This window comes from Macrotis lagotis, chromosome 1 (assembly GCF_037893015.1).
Source record: "Macrotis lagotis isolate mMagLag1 chromosome 1, bilby.v1.9.chrom.fasta, whole genome shotgun sequence".
Lineage (NCBI taxonomy): Eukaryota > Metazoa > Chordata > Mammalia > Peramelemorphia > Peramelidae > Macrotis > Macrotis lagotis.
In genome coordinates, this window is record NC_133658.1 from 664,955,003 (window position 1) to 664,971,389 (window position 16,387).

General features: G+C 37.5%; 1 long non-coding RNA gene across 1 annotated transcript in view; it reads left to right on the forward strand.

Moving 5' to 3' along the window:
• LOC141522597 (uncharacterized) overlaps window positions 1-6,796 on the forward strand; it is a 79,450-nt gene extending 72,654 nt beyond the window's left edge. Inside the window, exon 5 of the long non-coding RNA XR_012478243.1 lies at window positions 6,658-6,796. This is a non-coding gene — a long non-coding RNA (uncharacterized LOC141522597). The remainder of the gene's footprint in view (window positions 1-6,657) is intronic.
• Window positions 6,797-16,387: the final 9,591 nt, after the last annotated feature.

Consider the following 16,387-nt stretch of genomic DNA (forward strand, 5'->3'; position numbering starts at 1 on the left):
CAATGGCGTGGGAAAGGGAAAAGTGAAATGAAATAAGTGAGCCTTCATTCTCATCAGAAATGACTCATGGAGGAAATAATATACACACTCAATTGGGTATAAAAATCTATCTTATATTTTTCCTAGAGGAAAAAGGATGGATGAAAGGATTCTGGGGAGGGGATGGGGGGTTGTAGATGATAGAAGAGATGGAAGATCATGGGAGAGGGTAGTCAGATACAGCATACTTCTGAGGAAGGTCAGGGTGATAGGAGAGAGAGTAGAATAAATGGGAGGGGGGAAGAGTAGAATGGAGGGAAATATAGTTAACAATAAGAATTGTGGGAAAAAAACAGTGAACCAGCTCTGTTGGACTTATGATAAAGAATGCAACTCATCCCAGAGATAATGCTGATGGTACCTGAACACAGACTGAAGGACACATTTTTTTCTCTCACTTTATTTTTCTTGAGGTTTCTCTATCATTTTCGGGAAGGGGGGGTTTATGTTTACTTTCACAACAAACCACATTGATAAACTGGATAGTATCCACAGGAAGGCAGTCAGGATGGTAAAGTACATGAAAAGAAAATAGATTGAAGGAGTTGGGTTTGTTTAACCTAAAGAAGAGAAAACTCAAAGAATATATGATGGTGGTCTTGATGTTTGTGGAGAGAAAAAGGACAAATGTGGACAATGGATTAAATCCATTCTGTTTGATCCCAAAAGGTAGAACTGGGAGCAGTAGATGGAAGTAGCAATCATGTAAAAGTTAGACTGAGGATAGGAAAGTTTAGAGGTTGGGATCCAAATCATAAGGTTGTTGAAATGATTTGAGCAAGAGGTAATAAAGACTTGAACTTGGAAGCTAAGTGATGCAGAGGATAGACTTAGAAACAGAGAGAAGATCGAAATTCAAGTCGGTCCTCAGGTATTTTCTATCCATATGACCTTAGGCTACTTTTGAAACCTATGTCTGCCTCAGTTTTCCCTTCTAAAAATTAGAATAATAACAGCATCTACTGCTTTGGGTTGGGTGTAAAAAACAAAATGAGATAATATTGGTTAAAATAAAATAAAATAATAATAGTGGTAGTTGAAACCATGGGAGTAAGTAATAATACTGATATGAGGAGGTACTACAGGAATTATTTTCTTCACTTTACAAATGATAAAATTGGGTTTCAATTTGGTTACTTGACTTACTTGTGTCAACATAGTTACTATGTATCACAGTGTAAGAAGGCCAAGCTCTCCCACGACATCCAGGGCAGTTGTCCTGATCTTGCATCCTGTTGTCCTGATCCATATATGGTCCCTGGAGCCAGATGACTCTGGGGGAGAAAGTGAGACTGATGACTTTACTCAGCTTTCTCTCTCTTAATTCAATTTACTTGCAAGTCATGACAGCTTCCTGATGTTACTACCAAAGAAAACAATGTAGAGAAAGAAGAGAAATAAACCTGGAAGAGACCCCCAGGGAACCCTTCCATCAAGATGTCAAGGTGGGGAAGAATCTGGGAAGGAGATAGAGAATAAATACAAACTATCAGTAACCTTCCTGGAAAAGGGGTTCAAAATCACTTTTAGGGGCAACCAGGTAGATAGAGTATGGTTCTGGAATCAGGAGGACCTGAGTTCGAATCCTACCTCAGACACTTAATAATTACCTAGCTGAGTGACCTTGGGCAAGTCACTTAACCTCTTTGCCTTGCAAAAAGCAAAAATAAAAATCACTGATATTCAGAGGCATGAAAATTAAAATAATTCTGAGGTATTGCCTTACATCAATAAAATTATAAAAGATTGGAAAACTCATTGTAGAAAGGGTTTTGAGAACTGTTCTGAAAAGCAATTTGAAAATATGAAAGAAAAATTACTAAGGTGTTCATACTCCAGAAATTTAACTACTTGAACGGCTCTCTTAAAGGTTATTGTATAATACACAATTATTCAGGGCATCAATATTTATTATAACAAAAAGCTGAAAACCAAAAATGCCCAACAAATATAGAATGCCTAAACAAATTATGATGATATGAGGGGGATGGATTATTTATTATTGTGTCATGAAAAATTTTGACACTGAAGAATTTAGAGAAACCCTACTGAAAGGTCAAATACTGAAGCTGTAACTTAATTTGGCAACATAATGAGAAAGAATTCACTGCAAAAAAAAACTTTGATGTTGGGAAAGATTGAAGGCAAAAGGAAAAGGTGATGACAGAGGATGAGATGAGAGGATGAAAGAACACCATGGAAAGAACAAGCTTGGACAGACTGGAGGACTGAAGGGTCCATGAGTCATGAAAACTTGGACATGACTGAATAATGGACAACAACAGAAGAAAACATCAGATTTGTATATAACAATACAAAGTGAAGAAAGTATAAGTCAATAATTTGCAAAATGACTACAACTAAATAAACAAAGTCAGCCTTGAGAAATAACAAAACTCTGGTCAACTACAATGGTATATGATAGTACCATATTGCCAAAGTTAAAGGAGACATGCATCCTGTCTGGTAATAATCATAAGATTAATTTTTTTTTTTTTGGTGAGGGGAGGAAGGATTGAAAGAGATATTTTGTAAAGTGGCTTTGTTTAGACATTGGTTTGAAATTAGTTGTTATGTCAAAACAAAATATATCAATATGGATAGAAGAGTCTGGAAGGCCCCCAGATAATTCTCCACAGCTAAATTTCAGAGAAGTAGTCAGTCTCCATAGGAGAATGAGACTCCACACTAGGCAGTGAGAAGGAAACACAGACAGACTGGGACAGAGAGAGACAGAGAGGAAAGAAAGAGACAAGGGTAAGGAAGGGAGAAGGAGAGAGATGGAGAAATGGAGCTAGAGAGGAAGAGAGAGTGAGAAGGCTCTTTTAGTAATTCTATGTATTTTATTTTATGAATTCCCAAATTGTACCAAATTGGTCAATGATACCAAAAAATGTCTTAAGAACCCCAAATTAAAATAACTATCATAGTTTATTGATTGTTTTGTCATTACTTTAGGTTGCTTCTCTTTTATGTTTAACATGAACTATACATTTTTAAAAGTCTGATTACTTTAAGCTAGTGCAACTTGAATTATAGGATGAATACTAGCCTACTATAGAATAGATGCTTTATGGTTGCTTGCTGATTGATTCCTTGACTAAGATTTAATGTGTTCATTTCTTACCTTTGATCTGAGTCAGTTTGAAATGAGGTGAGTAAATGTTAGATGCATCTTAGAGAACTGTCAGATGACACTACTATTCTGTTTTCCCAGAACACTGATATTTGACCCTGGAGGAACACACCACTTTCAGCAGGGTTGGAAAACAAAAGCTTAAAGGAACAAAGGAGAGATATTAGAGTTATAGTTTCCACTAGGTGGAATAACTTAAACATTTCATTTTCATTTGGTTCAAAGGTCTACTAGGGAATGATTCTTACTGACAATCACTATCCTAGCTCTCAAAATAGGTGAATTCTAACATGAGCCCTGCCTTCTACATGCAAAGGAAGGATTCCAGTTCTTGCAGGGGATCAGGTTCACACCAGAGGCTCCTTGATACACTGTTTCACAATAAAAAGCAAAGTAGTACAGCTTGCTTTTATTTCACAGTGAAAAGTCCTTTTTTTCCAAAAGAGCAAGATAATATTATGTTTGCTTTAGAGAAAAGGAGGCTAAATTGCAATGTAGCAATTTTGGTCCAATGTAGCAACTTTGATCCACTTTACAAAAAAGAAAGTGACCTCTTGTAACTATTGAATGTTAATATGCTATAATCAAAAAGGGGTTAATGTCAAAATAAGGGAATAATTTGAATTTATTTATTTACTTTTATAGTTATCCATTCACATAATTAAAAACTGTTGTCCTATTTCTTGGTAATGAATAGTGACAACAGATGCATCATGATATCATAGAGAAAGCAATCACATTCAACTCAGGTTGAAATCTTGGCTTTAACATTTTTTTGGGCAACTAATTGATGTAGTGGATAGAGCTCTGGGCTTGGAATCATGAAAATGAAATTCAAACTCAGACCTTTTCCAGCTATGTGACTCTGGGCTGGTAACTTAATCCTATTTACCTCAGTTCCTCATTTGTAACATGAGGAGGAGAAGGAAATGGCAAATCACTCTAGTATCTGCCAAGAAAGCCTCATGACTCAACCATAAAATTATGCAGCCCTCAATTTTCTTTCTCAGAGACTGTTTCATAATCTGTAAAATGGGAATAATAATCTCTGAGTTTATTTACTTAAGTGTTGCTGTGAAGAAAACGATTAGTAAATTAATGAATGTTAAAACAATATGTAATTATGAATGCTAAATGTTGATCAAGATAGGCATGAATTAAATGTCTTAATTTTCCCAGGCATACTGGTATAACTCAAAGAATTTAGAACTGAAAGAAGCCTCAGACATCATCTAAAAAGGACATTCAAATCTCACCTCTGATACTTACAAGCTATATAACCATAGATAAGTCATCTAACCAAACTGATGCCATTTTCTCATTTGTAAAATAGGGATTACTAGTACAATATTGTGCGGGTCCCTCTCATGTGTGACTTAGACAAGATGACTGAGAGGTCCCTTCTAACTCTTAGATTCTATGATTTTGTTATTGCAATTAGTTAGTTAGAGGTTATCCTTTGTAATCAAAGAGGATCAAGTCATCATAACATGATGGCCTAAGTTGCACATTGTGTTTATAATAGTGAAGGGAGTGTTGTGCAAAAATATCCTTCTCATTGCCTTTTTCAAAACCCTTTCACCCCATGCCTTGATTTAATAGAAAATAGGACTTCTGTTGAAGGTCTGATGCTGAGGAGTCCTTGACTTTATGGATAAGGTTTCCCTCTCCGGGATCAAGGAGCCCCACCCCAATCATCACCAATTTGTGATTATTATACTTGTCTCATAAAGTTTTAAGTCTCCAATGAGATGATGAATGCTAGGTTCTTTGCAAACATTAAAACTTCCTATTATCTTGTCCAAGCAAATGAGGGAGTGGAGACAATTTACTTCAGGTCACACAACTAGTAGACGGAAGAAATGGAGTGTGAATTAAAATCTTTTATTCCAAACCCTTCTGGTTTTTATTTATTTATATTATTAATTTATTTTTAGCATTCTTTTTTTCCTATTTTAGGCTACAAATCTTTCCCTCCCATTGAGAATTCAAGCAATATGTTAGCAATTATACATGTGAAGTCATGCAAAACATATTTTCATATTAGCCATGTTGCAAGAAAAAAGGCAACAAAAATAAAGTGAAAAACAACATGCTTCATCTGCATTCAGGGTTAATCAGTTCTCTCTAGAGGTGGATAGCATTTTTAAATCATAAGTTCTTTGAACTGTCTTGGATCATTGTCTTGATTAGAATAGCTAAGTCTTTCATAGTTGACCATGGTTATAATATTGTTATTTTGTACATATTCTCCTGGTTTCCAGACTCTATTGTTTCCTCCCTAAGAAGGATCCTTGAATAGTCTGGAAGAGGTTTTGTTTTTAAGAGCCTGGGCAAGATACTAAAGACTTGGTTTCCATTATAATGAGTTGCTGCTTCCTCTAAGAATTAGTACCACCGCCTCCATAAAAATAGCTGAATATTTATTTTGTTTATTGCCTACATTTATTTTTCTGTGAATATAATATGCTTCTTCTCCTTCCTGCCCCCTTCCACAGAGCTATTTAAGGGCAGGAGCTTCTCACTTTTTGATTTATAGCCTTAGGATTTAGCACTATGACTGACACATAGTTGGTACTTAATAAAGGATTGTTGATTTGATTAACTGCTTGCTTGAATTATGAATATGTACCTCCTGGGCCTGACACTTTTCATTCTGTCATTCAAGATTAAGACATTTCTTGACTGAAGGTGAAATTTATTAAAATTTATTAAAATTTCACCTTATTAAATTTATTGGTTGTTGGTTGAGCTCAGTTTGTTCTTTCTCTCAACTAGGCTGAGTTGAGAGTTAGCTAGGTTATATACATTTCAGGCACATCTAGGACACAAAAGCATCACGGGAAGTGATTTGAATAATATCACCCGATTTCCTAAAGAAACTTATGAAACAATGCCTAGTCTGCATTTTGACTAATGGGACACCCAGTTTATTTTGAGAGGTAAGAAGGACATCAAGGGTTTATGTTAACCTAACCTAAAATGAAATATGTTTCAGGGAGCTTTATAAAAGGGGATCAAAAAGAGAAAAGAAGGTGTGTAGAGATCAACAATATCAGCCTTGCAGGAAGTCTTTGGGTTCAGAAATTGCGAAGGGCTGGCAAAAAGGGGTGGAAGTAAGGTGAAATTTCTGCGGAGATGTGAGATGCTGCACTCCAGTTTCTGATCTGATCAGGAAAACTCAGTCTCCTTCATTCCTCATACCCAGAGAGCATAAATGACATCTGAGGAGTGGCCAGGAAGAGAACTTGAAGCAATGCACATGGTATGATGCAAATCATATTGGATTGGGAGTCAAAACTGAAGATCTATTGCTTGCTACTTGTATGACCTTGGACAAGTAACTTAATTTCTCAAGATAATAATAATATTAACACTAGCATTTATATAATACTTTAAGGTTTCCCAGTGTTTTCCATTAATTCATTTGATCTTCACAACAGTTCCAAAAGATAGATGTAATTGTTATTTTGATTTTACAGATGGGGAAATTGAGGCACAGTAAGTGACTTGTCCAGGATCACACATCAACTAAGTACCTGAAGAAAGATTTGAACTCAAGATTTCCTGACTGTAAGACCTGTACCCTATACTCTCTACTACTAAAACTACCTATACTACCTGGCTAAACTTAAGTTAACCTTATCACCACTGGACCTCTATAGTAAAAATCATTCATAGTAATAGTGGAAGTCTAGAGTTCCTGCTCTTCCCCAAAAATGACTTTCATCCCTTGTTACTCCTTCAAGAAGTGTATGTATGTATGTATGTATGTGTTATGTATATGTCTGTGTGTGTGTGTGTGTGTGTGTGTATGTGTGAATGTGATGATGTGTGTTGTGGGGAGGGAGGGAGTAGCCATGTGAAAGTCTCTTCTCTTCAAGAGGCTGCTGCTGCTCAGGAATTCCCATTTCACTGATTAAAAAAAATTAATGGATTTTGGAACTGTCAAACCTAATACTGGAATTAGCCCAGAAAATTACTCTTATCCATCTAAACAATTGAATTACAAAATTAAACTGCCCAGGAAATCCCTCCTTGTGGAGGCAGGATAGAGGCCCTCTTCCACTTCTCCAGAAATTGGGAGTTCAGAAACCTCTTACTCAGAATGCTGTGGTTCCTATTTCTATAACTGCCACATGGTTCTTTTTTCACAATCTTTCTTTCCAAGGTGATAGTGAGGAACTTAGGGTCCTCTCTGGAGAAGGATATGAAGCTCTATGTTGCTTCCATTGAGAGAGAGAGAGAGAGAGAGAGAGAGAGAGAGAGAGAGAGAGAGAGAGAGTGTGTGTGTGTGTGTGTGTGTGTGTGTGTGTGTGTGTGTGTGTGTGTGTGTGTGTGTGTGTGTGTGTGTGTGTCCAGGATGAAAATTCTCTGCTTTATTTTGTATATTGCCTATATTTACTTTTCAATAAACATAATATGTGCCCCTTCTCCCTCCTGCCCCCTTCCACACAGACACTTTTGTAAGGTAAACAAATAGATGTAAGTATGAGCAACTTAGTTCATATTGAAGGCAGTCCCAGTCACTGAACCTGTCAGAAGATGTTATTAGACCTCTCAATAAGGTGCCAATGAGTATATCCCATATCCTCCTAAGTAAAGTTTTTGTGGTTCCTGAGTCCCTCTAAATTCAACAAATAAATAAAAGACCCTGATCAATGACCCAGACTCTCAGTGAGTTATCTAATCATTAGTTAACCAAGGTATATAAGTACATTCTCTGACATAAGAAAAGATGTTATTCACATAGTATTCAATTTAAATGAGAATGTGGAACACCAGCAAGAAATAGTTAAATAGCTGTTAAGCAAAGTATGAAGTATCAAAAAAATTAATTTGATTAAAACTTAAATACACTGATATTTACTTCTATCTAAATTAAGAAAAAGCATGCAAACAAAAAAGATAGAGGGTGAATCAATTGTGACTTTGCTCCAAGTATTGCTGTATTCTGAGGGTATCAGGGAAGCAGCTTTAGATCTATGTACAGGAGAGTGAGAGCACTCTTAACCATAATTCTTTTTTCATATCTTACATCATCAACATCCCCTAGTTCAAACTACCAATCTCTGACTCCATTGGCAAATAGCTCACCCTCATTGGGTTTGTCCCTGACTGCTGTCTGCTAACACCCCTGCATCAGTTTCTTGGGAAATCAAAATCATATATCTCCTCTTCCATGGGCTCATGGCTCCTCACTCCCCTGAGTATCTACTCCCCAAGCCAAGGTCTAATGTTGGGGAAAGACATGTGGGGATGGGAATGACTTCCATGGCATGCTAGGTCTGGGGTGGGAGAGTTACTATGGGATTGGTTCACTCTCAAATGATACTTGAAGTCATTATTATCCCGACCTGGCATGTGTTCAGATACTATTATGTCCTTTCCTTCTTCCTCCATCTCACCTCACCTCACCTCACCTCCACCATCCACCAAGTGGATGAGGAGCTCAGATGAGAAGAAAGAAAGGGCAGAACCTGAGGAACTGACTACTATATGGGACAGGAGGGGATATCTATTTGGCATCAGAGAGCCTAGTCTCTCAGTTGACCTTCTTGAAGAGTTATAAAATATGTGTGCCTAAGGCTAAATACAGGGAAGATAAGAGGAGGGAGGGTCTGTGAGCTTTTCTCCCACTTCTTCCTCCCTCAAACCTACCCCCCCCCACCAAAAGTTCTAAAACAGCAATGCCCTTTATCTCATCCTTAAACCTTGTCCAACTGATATGCATCCATGGCTGCCATAAACTCTTATTCCCAATACCTAAGCAACTTCAGTGGAGGATTCCTTCCTGGTCAAGACGTCACCCAATATCCACTCAAAGGAGAGGAGGTCATCTAGATTCTGTGGACAGGAACACTAGATGGGTGATGGTAGAGGTGCACATAATTGGAAACTGGGCCTCCTCAACACCTCAAGTCCAACCCAGAACCCCTGGACCAGGCAGGCACAGCTAGCTAACGAGCACTCAATTAGCTAGAATAATTGAAGCAGGAGCTATCCAAAGGTCCCTTGATTCCCACCGGCTCCAACAGATGTTCTAGGATTTTTATACCCCCTTCATTGTCTTCAGGTGTAAAACTCACTTTTGGGGTCCCTGTTTAATACTTTAGGACCTGGAGGTCTATTCCTCATGAACAGAAAACAACTGGAGAACTGATATTTCCCTTTGCTCTTGTTAACTAGAAGCTGGTCTATTTTTCCCTTTCAAACCTGCTCTGCAGAGCCAGGATGACTGTGGAGCAGAGAAACACCTGCTTCCCTTCAGCTCACAGCTCTTACAGCTCTCAGGGTTACCACAAGGACAAAGGCTAAAAGCAGCTGAGCAAGGACAGAAATTCCTGCCAAGAGCAGGTGATTCATGTTCTTTCTTCACTTCAGCCGGCATCCTCCTTTGGGGGGACAAATACTTTCTGAACTGCAGATGGTAAACCGATTCTCCTCAGAAAGGTATGCCAGCCCTCCCTAGTGACTTGCTTCTCCATCAGTTCATTTCAGGGTTGGTTATAGAGAGAGGGGCTCCTCTGTACCCTTGTACTTGGGGAATTGTTTGTTTCTTGATCAAGTGAAAAATATCTCCAGTCAGGTTCCACCCCAGCCTCAAGGAGAGGCTACTTTTGACTTTCTGATTCCCTTGGCAAATAGGGACAAAGTGACATCTTCCAAAAAAAAAGTCAAGTCATTCCCACAATATTTCCATTACAAGATGACTCATTGCTCATTCTAAAGAGAAAAGATTCTTGGTAGCTGTCTAATGACTGTCATTTTGGTTTAGCAAACTTAAAAAAGGCTAAAATAATGTCACATTTTTATAGCCCTTTTAAAACTTACAAAATACTTTTCAAAATCATATATCTTTTCTTCCATGGGTCTACTTTGACCCCCAAATCCCCTAAGGGTCTACCACCCAAGCTAAGGCTTAATGTGGAGAGAAGACATGTGGGGTTGGAAACTGTAATTATTCCCAAATGAGTAAACATGCTAGGTCTGCGGTGAGAGAGTCACTGTGGGGTTGGCTTATTCTCAAGTGATACTTGGGGTCATTATCATCCTATCCTGGCATATGTCCAAATATTGCCATCTATCCTTCTTCTTCTCTCTCACCAAAATAGATGAGAAGAAAGAGAGAGAGAGGGCAAGACTGGGGGACCTGACTGTTCTACGTGACAGGAGGTGGGCATCCACCTGGCATCAGGGAGGGAACATCTTCAAGAAAAGCAGGTCATCCCACAATTTTCCATTACAAGAAGGAGATGACTCATTGCTCATTCTGAAGAGAAAAGATTCTTGGTAGCTGACTAACAACCGTCATTTTGGTTTAGCAAACTCTAAGAGGATAAAAAAATGTCACATTTTTATAGCCTTTTAAAATTTACAAAGTACTTTTCCTATAACATTCTACAAAGAGGTCAGTTGTATATGTTTGAAAGATTGTTAAAATGTTAAACCAAAGTTACATTTTAATATTATTTAGCATTTAATTTGTACTCAATCCAATAAACATTTATTATGTACCTATTGTGTGTACTGTGAAGACACAAAATATCATAGATAAAGCCAGGAAGATCTAGATTCAAGTACTGCCTCTGAACTATATTACTTTGTGATTTTAGGCAATGCATAACCTCCGTGTTTTGGGTGACTCTTTTGGGCTACAAGTTCAAGAAAAGATATTGGGGCAAGTAGACAGATCACTAACTCTAAAGTCAGAAGGACCTAAGTTCAAATTTAGCCTCAGAAGCTTATTAGCTGTGTGACCCTGGGCCAATCATTTAAATCCTGAATGCTCAAAATATCAAAAGTATTTACCTGGTAGAGGGTTTTCCTCATCTATGTTATTGAAATCACAGGTCCAATCCTATCCCCCATCCCTATATTGGACACAAAATATGTCCATATTCCTTTCCATAAAAAGCATATTTCTAGGGGTGGGGTGAACAGAAAATGTAAACAGATAATTGGAGGAGGAGGGAGAGACCACTAACAAACAACTGACAGGAAAGGCTTCCAACAGGGGATGACATATCCCTTGGGGATGGTATAAATTCCCAGCCTCATAGTTCTGGTCCCATATTATGAGAACCACATAGGTAATAGTGGATGTGGAAACTCAGCCCTGGTCCATAGCAGTCTGATCCAGAGTCAAGCATTCAATTAGGAATCAGGTGATCTTGGCTCCCTTGTAGCTGTATTGCTTCCTTTCTGGGCAACCTTAGGAAAGGAATCAATCTTCCAAATCAGGTGACCCTAGCAATAAAGTCCATTAACTCAGTGCTCAGGAGCAAATACTTGGGTTTAATAAGCATTGCTCTAGGAAATGGAGACCATTCAATCTTTCTTGGCTCCTCAATGAGGCTATTAGGAAGATTGCAAAACTGACATCTGGAGAAGACCATTTGTTTTCTTTAGGAAAGATGCTATTAGTATAAGATGTGGTCAACAGTGTAGCACTGGCCTTCAACTTCTAGATAAACATTTGACAGTTTTTCCGAATAGCCTTTGCCCAGAGAGGTAGAGTATTGGCCTTGGAATCAGGAAGATGGGAGTTCGAATCCAGTCTCAGAAGCTTCCAACTTATTAGCTGTGTGATCTTGGGCAAGTCACTTAACCCCATTGCTTGGCAAAAAACAAAACTAAAAAAGTACTAAATCTGAAGTCACAGAGTTCAAAGAATTCAAAATCTGCCTCTACCACTTACAACTCTTGAGATCTTGAGCAAGTCCTTTAAACCCTGCTTAAAACCATTTTTCTCATTTGTAAAATGTTTTTTCTTTTTTTTCTCCCCCCCCTTTTTTTTTGATTTTTGCAAGGCAATGGGGCTGTGTGCTCAAGGTCACACAACTAGGTAAGCATTATGTGTCTGAGGCTGGATTTGAACTCAGGTACTCCTGACTCCAGGGCCTGTGCTCTATCCTCTGCACCACCTAGCTGCCCTTTTGTTTTGGCTTTGGAGTATATTTTTTGGTCATTTGTAAAATGAAAGCATTAGACCAGATGAACTCTAAGGGTCCTTCCCATTATAAGCAGGAGTCATGTTTCTATTTCATAGGTTCAAATGTTACCTCAGGTATTTACCAGCTATGTTTTTGGCAAATGGCTTAACTTTTCTCAGCCTTGCTTTTCTTATCTGTAAAATGGAAAAAATAACCTACATGTCCCTTATATCACAAAGTAATTATGAGAACCAATGCATTATAAATAAATCAATTTTCAAACTTTAAATCATTTTACAAATGCCAATTATGGTAGGATGTGAAAGAGTACTATGAAATGGGAAGACATACATACAAACCAAACTCTATTGTTGGTAAGAATATTCATATCAGTGAAATCAATGATCCATGGAGGGGGGTAGTACATTCTTATTCTAAAATATAAATAAGACCTTCCAGGTATGCTTAGGTATGTTGTTTGAAATCCAATCATTGCGAGGTATGTCTCATCTTCTACCTTTGACAATGTTTAATGACAAATCTGAAAAAAATCCATATTCCAGTGAAATAACCATTATCTCAAAAAATATTTTTACAGTTATAAAGGATTTCATGGGATAACTAGGTAGCACAGCAGATAGAGCACAGGGCCTGGAGTAAGGAACCTCAGCACTTACTAGCTGTGTGTGACCAGAAGAGAGCCATTTAACCTTGTTTGTCTCAGTTTCCTCAACTGTAAAATTAGTTGGAGTAGGAAATGGCAAAGCACTCCAATATCTTTGCCAAGGAAACCCTAAATGGGGTCACAGAGATGGACTGAAATGATTGAACAACAAAGGATTTCACAGTTTATAAAACATGGGAGATAAGATTTGGATTCTAATAGCTTATCACTAGACAGCACTCTGCAATTCAGATGGAAAAATACCAGAGATGGTAGCTGTGATCAGTTTTTAAGCTATGAAGTTCTAGGGATTTTGATGGAGGAGAGATCAGAGAAAAAGCCTTGTCTTTAAAGGTTCCAGTCACTGAGATTTAGAGACAAGACAGCTTTTTAAAAGGGATTTCTAAGAGAAATGGATGAAAAGAGAGAAACTATTTCAAGCATGCAGTTCAGTGTTAAATCAGTAATATATCTGGCCATGGTGAGAGGGAGCAAGGCTATGACAGAATAAGAAAGCAAGAAGTTAAAATAATGATTAAACCAGGTGTCAAATGGTGACAGAAAAACAAACAAAAACCCTTAAATTTCTTATAGAAAGGCTTTGGGGAGCTAGCTATAAGGGATATTTGAACAAGAGAATGATGTGAGGGTGGAAGATAATTTTAGTAGAGCTAATGGAAGTGACAGCTATGGGTGTGAAGAGAAGAGATTAATTTTAAAAGTGGCCCAGAATTAAGAAGATTTTTCCCTTTGGAATGACATAGACAATTATTTCAATGGCAGATTGTCTTTCAAGAAGGGGAAATAGACTAGAAAGATCACAAATTGAAAATTGGATTCAGGTCTAGATACCACTTTTAAAGACAGAAAATAACAAATGAGAAAACATTCAAAAGGCAAGATAGAATAGTGAAGGACTCTAAAAATTATGTCATAAGAATCTTGAAAGAACTAGGAAAAATAAAGAATATCATAATCATTGTCTCCAGCTCTTTGAAGTGTTGTCATATGGATGAGAAGGTAATTTTTTTTTCTTTTTCATGAGAATGTAGCTTTAGTACCACTAAATGGAAGTTACAGGAGGGCAGATTTCAGTATAATATATCAAAACATTTTTAAATGATATCTATTGAAAAATGGAACAAATTGTCTTCCCATGATTGGAAAGGTTCAAAAAAGATATTCTTTCATATAATAGGAACTCATATTCAATAATCTCTAAGATAGGAGTTCTTGACCTTTTTGATGTCATGAAACTCTTTGACAGTTTGATGAAGCCAACAGATATCTTTTTAAAATAATGTGGTTTTAAAAAACATTCATAATGGAAGGAAATGTTAAATTTTAGATAGAGGCTAGTGAAAATAATATGTAATATTTTTCTGATCTCTTTAACTCCTGAAATCTATTCATGAAGTTATGGAGGCCGCCCTTGTTCTATTGTCTCTTTTAACACTAGGATCATATTAAATATTACATATTAAAATTGTATTTTGACTTTCCAATTTTAGGAGGTTATAAGGATTCTCCTAATTCCTCAGTGCCAAGGCAGAAAGTCACATTTCCCCCTGAAGCCACCAGTCCCTTCATAATTCACAAGTTAAAGCTTTCTTGGGCAGTTACTGATTCACTTTCCCACATCCATAAAACCATTCCAAATTACTGAGGAAAAATCGCAAGAAATAGATTCTTCTTTGTTAATTTTAAGATAAACATCTTTGCTGTGATGTCAAAGTTACATGAATGTGTCTGTAACTATAGGAAAAAAATTAGGTATTTGAAGAAATAGTGATTTGGTATTCACTAATGAGATCATAGCTCTCTGCTGTTTTCTCTTAACCACATTTTCCCTTTCATTTCCACAGAAAGGAAGAAAAAAGGGAGGAAGGGAGGAAGGGAAGAAGGGAGGAAGGAAGGTAAAAGAGGGAGGAAGAAAAAAAGAAGTCAAAATACAAATGAAGGAATACCCATCATCCTTAAATTCTAACCAGGGAAGTTCAGTCTTTTGACATCCCAAGGACATATGAGATTCCAAATAAAATACCAGAGGAGGAAAAAAGAGAATAATGGGATTCTCCATTATCATATTTCAGGCTTATTTAGAGCCATTTGAAATTTCTTTTAGAAATAATTAGTTTAATTACACATCAGACAGAAAGGAAGGAAGGAAGGAAGGGAGGAAGGAGAGAGGGAGGAAGGGAGAGAGGAGGGATAAAGAAAGGGAGGGAGGAAGGAAGGAAGGAAGAAAAGAAGGAAAATAAATTGCAGATAGAGCAAGGTCTTAGAGGGACCCAGGAAGGTTTGGGATCTAGGATGAAAGTTTCAGCCTTCGAAAGGAGGATGATTGCTTCTATTTTAGGGAAAAATAAAAGAAGAATGGATGAAAATAACAAAAGAGAGTTTAGGAAACATCTTTATAACTAAGTCCTCATTAAAATAGAAGGTAGGCAGAGGTGTCATACATATGACCTCCACCATCGCCACCACAACACCTGACCTGAACCAGTTTAAAATGTAATTGGGAAATATTTAACAAAATAAATAAAAATATAATAAATTACTAATATTATATTTAAAATTAAGTCAATATATGACCAGATTAGTGGCCCTGGTTTCTATTTTAGTTTGGCATCACTGATCTACAGGGACTGACAGGGGTTAGGATGAACTTGAAGTCTTGAGAAAAGAAAAGGTTTCAACACCTGCTATAAGAAATACAACAAAGTATATAAATAAAAAAAAATTACTAGGACTCAGATGAGATTAAAGGGTATGCACCCATGGTCTAGCAAATTAGTCTGGTTTTATAAATCTTTCAAGTGATGTTCATCAGCCCAAGGTCAGGAATAGAGAAAATGAACTGAGGCAGCTAGGTGGTGCAGTGGATAGAGCACTGGCTCTGGAATCAGGAGCACCTAGAATCAGGAATTCAAATCAGACCTCAGACACTTAATAGTTACTTAACTGTGTGACCTTGGGCAAGTCACTTAACCCCATTGCCTGGCAAAAAAAAGAAAGAAAGAAAATGGACTGACTAGATAAGAAAGCATGGAGATAGGACAAGGAAGTCTAAAGTTCATCCTAAAGGTCTAGTCTGAGTAAGAAGAGACACTAACTGTGAGATCATGGACTTGGAGTACAGAAAAGGAAGAAACTAGAGGTAGAGAAGAGTGTAAAAAGCCGTAAAGATGCAGGAGACAGGAAATGACTTATATTGGACTTAAAGGTCACACCCTTTGGGTCAGGAAAGACTAATGCATAGAATACCACTCAGGCACAATGAGTACTGTCTTAGTTACTCCTTGGAGGGCTGTCCCTGTGGAGAATACCTGGAGCCAGATGCTAAACCCCAAACACCACCCTTTTCCAACCCATTATGGAAATGCATTTTAAGTAAGGTCTCCCAGAAGAGAGGGTCTTTTTCTTTCCTCTCTTCTTTGCAGGATGGCCACTTTCTCTCTCTAAATCAGAATCATCACTCAGTGACTGCTTCCTTTTCTCCCTTCCCTCAAATAATCTCACCTAGAACTCTGCTGTTTACCCTGTACTCAAGCCATTTATAAGCCACTTAATGTCTCTCTAGGAAAAAAAAGTTTTTAATCAGTGAACTTT